Source organism: Mobula birostris, chromosome 4 (assembly GCF_030028105.1).
Source record: "Mobula birostris isolate sMobBir1 chromosome 4, sMobBir1.hap1, whole genome shotgun sequence".
NCBI classification, from domain to species: Eukaryota; Metazoa; Chordata; class Chondrichthyes; order Myliobatiformes; family Myliobatidae; genus Mobula; species Mobula birostris.
In genome coordinates this window covers 35,762,151-35,774,958 of record NC_092373.1, presented here as the reverse complement: position 1 = coordinate 35,774,958, position 12,808 = coordinate 35,762,151, and the positions used below count along the sequence as shown (strand labels likewise).

General features: G+C 39.6%; 1 protein-coding gene across 4 annotated transcripts in view; it reads right to left on the bottom strand.

Moving 5' to 3' along the window:
- tnk2b (tyrosine kinase, non-receptor, 2b) overlaps window positions 1-12,808 on the bottom strand; it is a 244,249-nt gene that overhangs the window by 222,309 nt on the left and 9,132 nt on the right. The window contains exon 1 of one of the 4 annotated variants that reach the window (XM_072255157.1): window positions 6,728-6,749. The exons of 2 other annotated variants lie outside the window; for them this stretch is intronic. The gene's annotated coding sequence lies outside the window, so the exon portion shown is untranslated. Of the gene's footprint in view, window positions 1-1,085; window positions 1,158-6,727; window positions 6,750-12,808 lie in introns of those variants that run through there. One more of the 4 variants, XM_072255154.1, reaches the window with a different exon arrangement.

Below are 12,808 nucleotides of genomic sequence, written 5' to 3'. Positions count from 1 at the left end.
GTTTGCTATGGAGGTTTGAGGAGAGAGAAACAAAAACAGGCTGACACATGATTTTGGCAGGCACTTTAAATGCACTGGAAGAGCAGAGGAGTTAGTTTTATCATGATAATGTCACCAAGTCATGACAGGACAATGTTTTCACAGCTCAAAAAAAATACTGTAATGTGCAATTCTGCACTGACGTCCAAACATAATGAAGTGTAGAAGTTTCACTTAAGTTCACTTTTGCCTTAACTTTATAACCATAACAAAGTTCTCACTTAATCCCTTGCCTTTGATGCATCTTAAATTGGAAACTTGATGTGTGTATTCAAACAACTGACCAGTTACAAAATACTGCTATACATCTGAAATCTTCAAAAAATATATTTTAAAAGAGCTGAGTGGGTAGAGGGGAGATAACAAAAGCACAGTTAATCCTCCATGAGACCGGAGCAGCTGCCTCACTGAAACAATGGATTTCACTGACAAACAATCATCTGACTTTTGAACAATTCAATCAACACCCACTGCTTTAATTCCTCTTTGATGAATCATTTTAATTGAACACTTCTGGTAAACTTACTCAGAGTACTCAAGCACTTATAACATTTATAGCATGTTGAATAAAGGCCTGTTTCCTAGCTCCCTTTATAATTTCTATCAAAATAAATTCTTATATACTGTCAGAAGTCAATCTTCAAAGTATTTAAACAGGGAATTATTATACTCTCAGTGCATTAATCAGGACTGAAAAACGATTATACTTTTGGCTTAAAGGCGAAAAATTCAAAAGTTAGCAAGGTCAAGGAGTTAAATAGGAGGGGATGCATAGAGGAGAATGGGGCACAGATGCAGACAGGAAGTGGAAAGGTCATGTTAGATAGAGAGAGAAAAAAAGAGGGGCAGAAGGATACTAACCTAACCTGGCTCTTGGTTACAACTAAATTCCTAGTAACAATTACTTGCATATTTAGGTTTAAATAATATTTCAATAGAAAATGAGTAAAACTTTTATTTTACCACCATTTCTAAAACTCTTGTACAGCAAATAAAAAAGGTTTATATTAATTCATGAATCAACTAATGGCAGTACAGTAATTTACCTCTTAATTACCCTCAATCTGGAGGACTGGAGGTGCGTGATTAAAAAGAAGCAGCTTATCAGGATTCCAAGCTCCACCTCCCTAACTGGAACAGATGCCTCGTTGTTAATAATGTGAATCATCAAAGAACTGAAATTAAGTAGTTTCCAGACTACACCCACGTAGATTACATAACTGAATGAGTGTCAGAGTTGTTTATAATGATTATAATCCAGGATGTTCCCAGTGCAACTGGAAATGGGGTCCAATCCCTTCCCTACACCACCTGTCCTCACATGTAATTCAGTGTTATGCCAAACTCCACCCTACCACCCGCTCCCCCCGATAAAAATCCCACACACATGCCATGAAAACTATGCAACTGTGGGCGTCTTCTACATGTTATACTGTTCAGTGGAGCAGTCAAATCAAGCCACTGAGTGGGATAGTTTGACGATACTACTGAGCACCATTTGATTTCAACTGGTAGTTAACTGTATTTATTCCAACAAGGGAACAGTTGTGAGAAACAAAAATAATGCAAAACATTCAGTAAATCAGATAGCAACCATGAAAAGAAAAAAAAGCATTATACATTTCAAATAGCATACACTGTTCTTCCAAACTTCCAGCATCTGCAGCACTTCTGTTTTATTCAAAGGTGGTATCATGCTTGTAGAATTTGACTAGTTAATCAGAACCAATACTCAGGAGCTCAAATCTTACTGAAGCTTCTTGTGAAACTGAAGTCACTATATCTCATAATACAAGACTAACATTCAATCAGCTTCTTCGTCAAAATGAAACTCCTATGTTATATAGTTTAATATTTCAAATTTACACAAATAAACATGTCACTTCTGAAAAACAGCATGGTTACAGTAGGAAGCAATCAAACATAGAAATTAATTCAAAATGAAAACAGAAATTGCTGAAAGCAATAAACTAATCCAGCATCACAAACAAGAGAAAATCTGGAGATGCTAGAAATCCAAGCAACACACACAAAATGCTGGAGGAACTCATCAGGCCAAGCAGCATCTAAGAAAAGAGTACAGTCGACATTTCAGAAGTAGCTAGTCCAGCAGTTTATGTTTTTAGGAAAGAGGAGAGACAGTAGATGCTGGAGCAAAATATCAAACTGCTACAGGAACTTAGCAGGTCAGCCATCATCTGCGGGGAAGCAAGAATTGCAAGACTCTGCATCAGAACTAACAGTGGAGATGGAAAGTATAAAGCGGAGTGTCGGGGGGGGGGGCTTAAACAGTAGTGTAGGTGGATCAAGGGTTGACTGATAGAAGGAGACACGGTCTATAAATGCAGATGGAACCAAATGGAGATGGATTAATGTGGAGACAGATAAGCAGTGATAGAAAAACTACAAATGTCGTAATGTGATAAATAAGAAAAGTGATAATGGAAACCATTATGGGAAGTGAAAAAGCAGATGGAACCAGAGTAGGGGCAGCGGGGGTGAGAGATCTGCTGGGTGCACTATGTGAGCGGTAGGTAAGAGTAACCTGAAATTGGGAAATTCAGTGTTCATACATTTTGTGTTGGGTCTACAGAGGCAGAAAACAAGGTATTATTCGAGTTTGTGCTGGGCCTCACCCTGGCAGCGGAGAAGGCAGATGTCAGACGGGTCAATATAGGAAAGGGAAAAGAACCAGGAGTTTGGAATGGCCATTGAGGACAGAGCATAGGTGCTCTGTAAATCAGTCACACAGTCCGTACTTGGTGTTGTTGATGTAGAGAAGGTGACATCAAAAGAACCAAATGCAGGAGGGTGAAGTTGAAGGAGGTTCACGTGAATCTTTGCCTCACATGAATGAGCTGTTTAGGTACTGGATGGTAATGCGGGAGAGGAGTGGAGGGTGAAATTATGTGTTCTGCTGTGCCAGGGAGGGGTGATTGGGAAGGGGTAAACATATCATAGAATCATAAAAAAAAGTTCCAGCATAGGGTGAAAAAGACATAATCTGACACGATGGAATCCCATTGTAGCTGACCAAAATGACAACAGGTCTAGAGTGGATGCTCTACCCCATGAGCCTCTGCAACCAGCACATCATTCACTGCACCTTCCACCATCTTCAACAGGATTTACCACCAAACACATCTTTACCTCCCCCACCACTCTCAGCAAGGATCACTCCCTCTGTGACTTCAAAGGAGGACAGGGGTGCAAGAATACAAGTTGAGAAAATAGAGGAAATGCAACAGAGTGGTAAAATAGTTTGCTTTAAAAAGCAGGACCTTTCAGATATACTGGAATGCAAGGCCTAATCTTAAGCACAGATGTAGCAGAGATAGAGCAACTGAGAGAAAGGGGCAGCATCCTTTCAAGAGGCAGGGTGGTAAGAAATCGCCTAGATAGCTGTGGGAGACAATGTTTAATGTAAAAAGTTAATGGATGATGTGTCTTCTGAGATGGAGACCGAGATCCAGAAAAGTGAGAAAAATGTTGGAAATAATTTAAGTTAATTTGAGAGTACAAAGGAAGTTAGGAGCAAAGGTGGTACAAAAAGTTGGAGAATAGTTACAGGCAGATTTAGAACAACAACAAAACAAAAAGATGTATCTGGACCCCATAGCTGCACGGTTGATTTGCAGGAAGTGAGAGGAATCAAGAGCTGTTGAAGACAAAAACAAGCTCTGCGAGGAGGCTGAAACAGTTAGAGGTGAGGAATGGTGGATCTTTGTTGTAGAAAGAAATGTTGTGGTCTAAGGCCTTTCCAGATGGAGATGTATAAAGACTAGAGATCCATTCTGAAGGTGAAGCAGTGGGCGCTAGGAAATCAGAAGTTGTCAGACTTTCACCCTCACCACCTGGCTCCGTCTGCCTCCCCTCTCCCCACCTTACTCTGCTTTCTCTTATTATCCACCTGCCCACCTCCCACTTCACCCCTTCTCCTTCCTGTCCATCACAGCTCACCCCTCTTTGCTCCACCTTTCACCTGCTGCCCCGTCCCTTGGCACCCGACCCCACTTCACTTTGTTCTGGCTATTTTCTCTTTCTACTCTCAGTCATAGAAACATAGAAAACCTACAGCACAATGCAGGCCCTTCCGCCCACAAAGCTGTACCGAACATGTCCTTACCTTAGAAATTACCTAGGGTTACCCATAGCCCTCTGTTTTTCTGAGCTCCATGTACCTGTCCAGGAGTCTCTTAAAAGACCCTATTGTATCTGTCTCCACCACCGTCGCCGGCAGCCCATTCCATGCATTCACCGCTCTCTGCATAAAAAACTTACCCCTGACATTTCCTCTGTACCTACTTCCAAGCCATTAAAACCATACCCTCTCAAGCTAGCCATTTCCTGACACAAAATCTCAACCCGAAATGTTGACAATTCTTCACTGCCCCACATATCCCCCCACAGATGCAGCTTAACCTACTGGGTTCTTCCAGCAGTTTATTTTAAATTTTTGTTCATTTTCCAGTATCCATAGAATTTTTCTTTAGAATACAAAATGAACTCCTGTTTTTCATGTTGCAAGGAAGCTGATCAAAAAAAAGGGAGAGGTTAAGGGAAATGATTAAAACATTCCACTGAATTGTTTACTTTGGTAAAGAGTGCAAAACATATCAAAATCAAGCCTATAAAAAAGTAAAATTCTAGGATCCTGAGGTTAAGAAAACACAAGGTTATCATTTTAATTAAGACAGATTTATATTTCCTGAAATTAGCTCTCATTCCAAGTGCTTTATGGTCCATTAAGTATTTTAGGTTTAGATACTGCTGCATTATAAGAAATACAGCAATCAATTACATATAACTAGGCTCCACAAGCAGTAATGTCATGACAACAAATAATCTCCGCTTTAAAACCATAAAATCTTAACACATAGGAGCAGAATTAGGTTATTCGACCACTGAGTCAATCATGGCTGATTTATTCTCCCCCGTCCACCCCATTCTCCTGCCTTCTCCCCATATCTTTTGACACCCCTGTTAATCAAGAACCTATCAACCCCACTTTAAATATAGCCAATGACTTGGCTTCCACAACCATATGAGGCAATAAATGCCACAGATTCACCACACTCTAAAGAAATTCTTTTTCTAAAGGTACAGTCTTGTATTGTGATGCTGTGTCCACTGGTTCTACACTCTCCCACTACTCGGAAAAACCTCTGGCCATCCACTGTCTAGGCCTTGCAATATCTAGGTTTCAACGAGATTTCATCTTCATTCTTCTAAACTCCAGCAAGTACAGGCTCAGAGCTATCAGGCACTTCTCATACATTAACCTTTTCATTTTCGGGATTATTCTCATAAACCTCCTCTGGACCCTTTCCAATGCTAGCACAACTTTCCTTTGGATACGAAGCCTAGAACTGCTCACCATACCCCAAATGTGATCCGGCCAATCCCTTATAAAGACTCAGCATTACATTCTTGCTTTTATATTCTAATCTTCTTGAAATTAATACTAACATTGCATCTGTCTTTGCTACTACCAACTCAACCTGCAAGTTAACTCTGAGGGAACCCTGCACTCAGACTCCCAAGCCCCTCTGCACTTTCAATTTCTGAATTTGCTCACAATTTAGAAAATAACCCACAAATTCATTCCTTCTACCAACATCCTTTCATCTGCCACATTTTATCCATATTTTATATATGTGCATAAAAGTTGGTAAATAAAAAAATGGTAAGAGAGAATTCTGCTATTTTTCTATGAAATGGTTCCAGAGGTTCCCAAGTAGCCAGACAAAATTTTGTTTTGAATTCACAGCTGAAAATTCCTGACAGTACATTGGAGGGTCAAATTTAGGATTTTTTGCCCCTTCAAATGCCTGGTGTGGACCAACAATCCACAAACTCAGATCAAAAGTACTAGCCACAGTTAACAACAGAACTAGGAAACGAATGCACTGAATGGAATTTTATTTTTTTAAAAAATGGAGTAAGAAGACGAATAAAGAAAACAGACAGCATGAGTGCAGATGCTGGATGATCCATTAAATAATTATTTTGACACAAAACATTTGAATGGTTCAGAGAGTTGTAATTTTTTAAAAAATAAAGTTATTTATGAAAGAAAAGAAGTGTGAATAGACAAAAATAAAGAGGAGGCCAAACAGGTTTTGAAAAATGAGGAAATGTTGACAAAGTAGAACAAAATCTGTCAGTCAAGAAGGAAACAAGAGGTTGACAGCAGGAGTGTAAACTCCCTAACTGGCACCGAGGCCCTGGAATAATCACTGAACTTTTCTACCCAGTTTTCCAATCCACCAAAGCACCTTCTTAAAAGATGTTCAAACAAACTTTTAGCTATTCTTCCACCATAGGTTCTTTAGTTCAACATCCATTTTCCCCTTCTTGCTTCTGAGACGCTGGAGGAATATTTTTACTTGTTAACAGCAATTTGTAAATACAGCTAGTCATTGTTGTTGACAACATGTGGCCTGATGCCTTCATAATACAGTTTGCAAGAAGTGGCTTGTCCATTCTAATTGATTTGAACGCAGGAGCCAACAGGTGAAATAATACAGGGTAAATATCAATTACAGGGTCTACGATGCAGAATGACGTTTCAGACAGACTCTGTCTCCAGCTCAGCCTACTCCAAAGTTGCAACTGATCACCTGCCATTTTATCCCAGATGTAACTAATTGATGCAAGATAGAAATAATAAATTAGTACCACTCACGAGAAGTCTGGATTTTGTCTCAGCATGTACTTGGATTTAAAAAATGAAAACTCCAAGATTCTTCCCTACAATGATTCAGTCCATTTAGAAAAACAAGACAACTGCTCACTAAAAGTGAAATGAAGTATACAACACTGGCATCCTGCTGCAAGTAGTCTCAATAATGTTCCAAATCTCAGAAAAACAAAAAGCCAGTTTACTGGCTATAATTTGTTTTCCTATGTTTGTGTCACAGTTAAGAGAAAAACAACATATAGGCAGGATGCTAGTAATTAGGTTTCCTTCCAGTTATTGTAGGGCAATTCCGATAAGGCATAGTCTTCAAAATAATGCAGACTCAAATATTACTTTCCCATGCTCTGTCTCAGGCAGGGTGTGCTGGAGGAATGAAAGACCACTAATGTTCATATAATTGTTTAAAAGAGCAAGAAATGGAATAACCACGGACCAACAGACTGATATTGATGAAGGGCAAATTATTGGGACAGAAAAATCAACACTTAGATAATCTCAGATTCATAAAGGACAATAGCATAGATTTGTCAGAGGAAGGATGTAGAAATGCAATTGACAATGTTTCAAGGTGTTTTGACAATTGATCAGAAAAGTGAAAGCTCACAGCATCCAAGAGAAAGTGGCAAATTGGATTAAATTGAAAGCAAATAAAATTGTATATGCTGGAATCTGAAACAAAATTGTGTGGCAACATCTGTGTCAAGAGACCCCATTTAAGGTCTTGGGTCAATGACTCTTGCTCAGAATGACTTTCATAAGGGGAATGAACAACCATGATGAAGCTGGGCCAGCTGGGGCCACAGAATTCAAAATTGTCAACATGGTGGAAGACATCAGAAATGTCACTGATTTGAGAGGGAAGAGACTGGTTTGATGGACAGGATTGAGCCACAGTTAGGAAAAACAAGCTTGGTAGAGCAAGAGCAGATTTAAACGATAAGCCACACATGTCACACACCATGGAAACAGGCCAGTTAGCCCATCACATCCACCTATTCATATTCATCCCAGCTTTCAGCATTTGGCCAATATCCTTCAATGTATGTGTGATTCAAGTGCTCCTCTGGACTCCACTTAAACGTTGTTAATGACTCGTCTTCGACTACTCTTACTGACAGTGCATTCCAGCTGCACACCATTCTCTGGGTGAAGAAGGTCCTCTGTATTTCTCTTACCACTTACCCAAAATCAAAGCCAAAGCTGAGTTTATTGCCATATGCACAAATACAGATCTATCACCAAAGATCTTCACCATCTGGCCATACCATTTTTTCACAGCTACACTGGGAAGGAGGTTCAGAAGCCACAAGTCCCACACCATCAGGTTCAAGAACATCTATTTCCCTTCAACCATTCAGTTCCTGTACCAACTGCCAAAACTTACCACTACAGTTTGGCAACACTATGACTACTTTGATCACTTTGTACCAAAAAAAAGTTGTGGTTTTTGTTCTAATCATGTTCTTTCTGGTAAAATCTGTGTACTGTATATGTTTAAGATTTTTCTTGTCTGTGTTGCTTATATGATGCTATGTGCTGCTGCAAGCAAGATTTTACTGCACCTGTCCACATACACAGTAACCACTTTATTAGGTACATCCGTATACCTGTTTGTTAATGCAAATATCTAATTAACCAATCATGTGGCAGCGACTCAATGTATAAAAGCATGCAGACATGATCAAGAGATTCTGTTGCTGTTCGGACTAAATATCAGATTGGGGAAGAAATGTGATCTGAGTGACTTTTACCATGGAATGATTGTTGGTGCTAGCCAGGGTGGTTTGATTATCTCAGAAACTGATGATTTCCTGCTATTTTCACACACAACAGTCTCGAAAGTTTACAGAGAATGGTGCAAAGAGCAAAACATCCAGTGAGTGGCAGTTCTGTGGGCAAAAATGCCTTGTTAATGAAAGAGGTCAGAGGAGAATGGCCAAACTGGTTGAAACTGACAGGAAGGCCACAGTAACTCAAATAACCACACATTACATGGTAATATACAGAAGAACATCTCTGAACACAAACGTGTTAAACCTTGAAGCGGATGGGATACAGCAGCAGAAAATCACACATTCCACTCCTGTAACTCAAAGTGGCAAATGAGTGTATGTAGTTGTACATTATGACAAACTTGGATTTCACAGCACGTATGCACAGGTGCAATGAAAGATATTTTTGATTAATTACTATTAAGATTAAGCTTACTTTAAAAAAAACACTCAAGTGTTATTGTTATTGGTCCATGGTTCTTTCCTGTAGTTAAGGAGTTGTATTTTCTAGATTCCATTTTCTCCAACAAATTCCTCTAAACACATTAGATTTACTGAACCATTTTCCATATCTTGTTCAACAGTCTATTGAAGGAACTCAGATGGAACTCAAGTGGAGGAAAGAGCAGGGGAAGGAGGAATAGTCACATTATGCATTGATCCTTTATTATCAGGACTCACTACATTGTCCTTTACTTAGGTAAGGAGACAAAAAACTGTGTGGGGTCTTCCAGGTGTGGCCTTATGAGCATCCTGTACATAGAACAGTACAGGACCCTCGGCCGAATGGAGTTGTACTGACTATTAATCTACATTTAACTTGCACTTTCCTCCTGCATAGCTCTCTATTTTTCTTTCATCTACATGCTTATCCAAGAGTCTCATAAATTTCCTCAATGCCCCAACTGGGCATTGAGCATGCTTGTCTTCACTAGCCAGGGAACTGAGTTTAGGAGTAAGGAAGTCATATTGCAGCTATATAAAACTTTATTCAGGCCACACTTGGAGTAGTGTGTGAAATTCTGCTCTCCCCACTACTGCAAAGATGTGGAGACTTTAGAAAGGGCGCAGAAAAGGTTTATCAGGATGTTCTGGATTCAATGGGATGACCTGGTTTGCTTTCTCTGAAGCTTTGTAGATTGAGGGGAGACCTGATAGATGTTTGTAAAACTATGAGAAGAGGAGATTGGGTAAACATTATCTTTCTCCCCCCAGGGTAGAAGTGTCAAGTACTAGAGGGCATGTATTTTAGATGAGAGGGGAAAGTTAAAAGGGGATTATAGGGCAAGTATTTTCTCTTTTTTTTTGAAAACGAACACAGTGGGTACCTGGAATGGGCTGCCAGGGGTAGTGGAGAAGCAGATACAACAGTAGTATTTAAGAGGCTGTTAAGATACCTGAATGGGCAGCAAGTGCAGGGTATGAACATGTAAACACAGCCAGAAGAGATTTAATTTAATTTGACATTGTGTTCAGTGCAGACATCATGGGCCAAAGGTTCTATTCCTGTGTTCTGTTTGATGTTGTATGTAAATGTACAGTAAATCAAATTCAAACACTCTTTGGAAACAAGAGTAGGTAAATCCAGGCACAAGTCGTAAAGCACAACTAAGGTCAACCTGGTCAGCATATAGAGAAACCAATGACAGTGATTATGTGAGACAAACTGAAGCCCCTTGTGCTCGAAAAGCCGACCCACTAAATTAATTAAAGGAGTCTTTGCATGAGATAGGTGTCACCTGAATGGCATCTGCTGGCAAAGCAATTCCCCCCCCCCCCAAACACAGTAAAAGCATTGTACAAATGTGAGCTGCTGTCAACTATCACCTTTACTCAAGTTTCAATATACCGCTTTGTAAATTTGTAAAAAGCATAAAATCACAATAATTTTGGCATTGGTTACAGATTGTGTCATTTCTGTGTTCAATGATTTTGAGAATCTAATGTAAATTGAAAAGTAAAAATACATAATTTATTCTTATTTTCAATCAAACTATTCTCAAAGCAGAATTACAGCAAAAAAAAATGCCGGAAATACAGTACAAGCAGCACCTGTTTGCAGATGATATCACCATACTGGGCTGTATCTCAAATAACGATGAATACAGAAAAGAGACGAAGAAATGAAAATGAAAGAGCAAGGGAGGAAGGGGCGGTACACATATCCCTGTCAACATCAATGGTACTGAGGTTGACAGCTTCAGGTTCCCAGGAGTGAACATCACCAATAGTTTGTGCCCTTGTCCAGCCGCATAGAAGTCACAGCCAAGAAATTTCACCAATACTCTACTTCCCGAGGAGGTTAAATACAGTGACATGCAAAAGTTTGGGCATCCCGGTCAAAATTTCTGTTACTGTGAACAGCTAAGCGAGTAAAAGATGACCTGATTTCCAAAAGGCCTAACGTTAAAGATGACATATTTCTTTAATATTTTAAGCAAGATTACTTTATTTCCATCTTTTACAGTTTCAAAATAACAAAAAAAGGAAAAAGGGTCTGAAGCAAAAGTTTGGGCACCCTGCATGGTCAGTACTTAGTAACACCCCCTTTGGCAAGTATCACAGCTTGTAAATGCTTTCCGAAGCCAGCTAAGTCTTTCAATTCTTGTTTGCGGGGATTTTCACCCATTCTTCCTTGCAAAAGGCTTCTAGTTCTGTGAGATTCTTGGGCCGTCTTGCATGCACTGCTCTTGAGGTCTGTCCACAGATTTTTGATGATGTTTAGGTCGGGGACTGTGAGGGCCACGGCAAAACCTTCAGCTTGCATCTCTTGAGGTAGTCCATTGTGGATTTTGAGGTGTGTTTAGGATCATTATCCTTTTGCAGAAGCCACCCTCTTTCCACCTTCGGCTGTTTTTTTAAACTGATGGTCTGATGTTTGCCTCCAGAATTTGCTGATATTTAATTGAATTCATTCTTCCCTCTACCAGTGAAATGTTCCCCATGCCACTGGCTGCAACACAAGCCCAAAGCATAATTGATCCACCCCCGTGCTTAACAGTTGCAGAAGTATTCTTTTCATGAAATTCTGCACCCTTTTTTCTCAAACATACCTTTGCTCATTGCGGCCAAAAAGTTCTATTTTAACTTCATCAGTCCACAGGACTTGTTTCCAAAATGCATCAAGCTTGTTTAGATGTTCCTTCGCAAACTTCTGATGCTGAATTTTGTGGTAAGGACGCAGGAAAGGTTTTCTTCTGATGAATCTTCCATGAAGGTCATATTTGTGCAGGTGTCACTGCACAGTAGAACAGTGCACCACCACTCCAGAGTCTGCTAAATCTTCCTGAAAGTCTCTTGCAGTCAAACGGGGGTTTTGATTTGCCTTCCTAGCAATCCTATGAGCAGTTCTCTCAGAAAGTTTTCTTGGTCTTCCAGACCTCAACTTGACCTCCACCTTTCCTGTTACCTGCCATTTCTTAATTACATTACCAACTGAGGAAACGGCTACCTGAAAACGCTTTGCTATCTTCTTATAGCCTTCTCCTGCTTTGTGGGCATCATTTAGTTTAATTTTCAGAGTGCTAGACAGCTGCTTAGAGGACCCCATGGCTGCTGATTGTTGGGACAAGGTTTGGAGTCAGAGTATTTATAAAGCTTTGAAATTTTCATCACCTGGCCTTTCCTAACAATGACTGAAGAAGCCATAGCCCTAACAAGCTAATTAAGGTCTGAGACCTTGGTAAAAGTTATCTGAGAGCTCAAATCTCTTGGGGTGCCCAAATTTTTGCATGGTGCTCCTTTCCTTTCCCCCCCCCCACACTCTAAAATTGTACAAAACAAAAATAATACACTAACCTTGCTTAAAATGTGGAAAAGAATGTTTCATCTTTAACTTTATGACTTTTGGAGATCAGTTCATCTTCTACTCACTTAAGTATTCACAATGACAGAAATTTTGACCAGGGGTACCCAAACTTTTGCATGCCACTGTATATATCGCATACCCTCATCCACCCTTCCCAATTTAGATACACTATAGATAACATCCTTTCTGGATGAATAATAGCTTAATATGAGAACTGCTCTGCACGTATTTGCAAGAAACTACAGAGATGTGGACACATCATAGAAGCCCGCTTCCCCTCCACAAACTCTGTTTATATTTTTCTCTGCACCAGGAAATCAGAATCAGGTTTATCATCAGCATGTGACGTGAAATTTGTTAATTTAGCGGCAGCAGTTCAATGCAATACATATGTAGGGAAAAATAAATAAATCAATTACAGTATACACATATTGAATAGATAAAAAACATGCAAAAATCAGAAAAACCGTATATTAAAAAAAAGTG